The sequence below is a fragment of the Lucilia cuprina genome, chromosome 2 (assembly GCF_022045245.1).
Source record: "Lucilia cuprina isolate Lc7/37 chromosome 2, ASM2204524v1, whole genome shotgun sequence".
NCBI classification, from domain to species: domain Eukaryota; kingdom Metazoa; phylum Arthropoda; class Insecta; order Diptera; family Calliphoridae; genus Lucilia; species Lucilia cuprina.
This window is the reverse complement of record NC_060950.1, coordinates 18,395,194-18,397,679: the sequence shown is the minus strand read 5'-3', so window position 1 is coordinate 18,397,679 and position 2,486 is coordinate 18,395,194.

Genomic DNA, 2,486 nt, shown 5'->3' with positions numbered 1-2,486 from the left:
TATAGACCACTCTATAGATAGACGTGACTATAGACCAGTCTATAGACGTGACTATAGACCAGTCTATAGACGTGACTATAGACCAGTCTATAGACGTGACTATAGACCAGTCTATAGACGTGACTATAGACGTGACTATAGACGTGACTATAGACCAGTCTATAGACGTGACTATAGACCAGTCTATAGACCAGTCTATAGACCAGTCTATAGACGTGACTATAGACCAGTCTATAGACTTGGCTATAAATCAGTCTAAAGACTTTACTATAGACCAGTGTAAAGACTTGACTATAAATCAGTCTATTCCGTTGACTATATACTAGTATGTAGACTTGATTATAGACCAGTCTATAGACTTGACTATAGACTTGACTATAGACTTGACTATAGACTTGACTATAGACTTGACTATAGACTTGACTATAGACCAGTCTATAGACTTGACTATATACCAGTCTATAGACTTGACTTTATGACAGTCTATAGACCTGTTTATAGTGCCGTTTGTAGACCTGACTTTAGACCAGTCTATAGACTTGATTGTATAACAGTCTGTTGACTATAAACCAGTCTATAGACTTGACTATGGACCAGTATGGACTTAACTATAGACCACTCTATAGACCATGCTATAATTTTGACTGTAAATCAGACTTTAGAGTTGAATTGTCCAATCTTCATTTGACCTAATTGAAGTCTGTTAATAACTACGATCTGATTAATATCATAATTTGTTTACCCATCTTATCAATCATTTTCATTGAACTGGCAACTCTTAAGTGTCTTAATTCATTACTAAACATTTTTTTCTACTCAAAGTTTGTGCTTTTATTTTTTGTTGTATATAATTCGATTTGTGTTTTCTTGAGATAGTATTTTTAAATTATGACGCATATATTTAAAGGCAAAATAGAAAAACAAAACAAAAAAAACTATACAAGATTTTCAAAATGAAAGAGTGCGAATCGTATACAATTCTCATTTAGAGGTAAGCGGCCGAAATAAAATTTTGTTTAGCAAATTTGTGAGATATTTAAACAGTAAAAAAAGCGCAAAAACTATAGATAACTAAATAGATATAAAAGCAAAAATAGAAAAAAAGAACTAGTTAGTTATAAGTGTTTATACAAGAGAGTTTTTGCAAAAATCTAAAACAATTTAACTAAAACTATTAGAATATATACATACATGCGGAACTCAAAATGTTTGTTTCTTGATTTTTAGCTTCTTTATTAAATCGGTAACTTTGGGGGATTTCTTTTAGTATAATAAATTTTAAAATTTAAAATGCGAAGGTGTTAAAATACGTTTATAGTCAAAACGAAAAACAGAAAAAAAAGTAAAATAAATTTTTAAACAACAGCAATAACAAAAAAAATTTTGTTAAACAAAATATACCAACACTGCGTGAGAGTAAATCAAAGATCAAATAGATAAATACTTACGAAAAATAAATGTCTAAATCTGAAATGATTTGAAAAAAATACATATATATGTTTAAAAATAAAATTGAGTGCGGTACACAGCTGGAACGAATCAAATATATGTACCTGTATAATCTATATATAAAATATTTGTTTTTGTTTTCTTTGAAAATTAAGAATTGTTTAGAAAAAATTATGCCCCTATAATATTGTATATAGAAAATGTTTTCAAAAATCGATTTAAAAACACTTTAATAAATAAATTTACATTTAAATATCTTGTTTTAATTTAAAAAAAATTAAAATATTTCAGATTTTATAGTATTCATACTACACCATTTCCAATGTTATTTTAAAAATTCGAAATTATATTTCCAAATTCGTTTATAATACTTTCAAAATATTAAATTGAAATCATTTATCTTGGAACCATTATCAAAAAAGGGTAGGTCCAAAATATTTTTTTTAACACAACAAAAAATAATATTAATGATATATAATTTTGAACTTATATCAGTCTATAGTATTTAGTATTAATTAGTATACAGTCTCGATTACAGATAAGACCACATTCTTGACTATAGATAAGTCTATAGTATTGTCTATATATAAAGCTATAGTATAATCTCGATTACAAGACTATAGTCTTGACTATAGACAAGTATATAGTCTTGACTATAGACACGTCTAAATCTTGATTATAGATCAGTCGAAAGTCTTGACTTTTAACAATTCTATAGTCTTGACTTTAGATCAGTTTAAAATCTTGACTATAGATCAGTCTAAAGTCTCGACTATTGATCAATCTGTAGTAACCACTATAGATCAGTCTATAGTCTTGACTATAAAGAAGTCTATATTCTTGGCTATAGATAAGTATATATTCTTGAATAATGATAGATAAGTCTTTAGACTTGACTATAGATAAGTCTATAGTCTTGACAATAGATAAGTCTATAGTCTTGACAATGGATAAGTCTATAGTCTTGATTATATACTTGTCTATAGTCTTGACTATAGACAAGTCTATAGTCTTGAATATAGACAAGTCTATAGTCT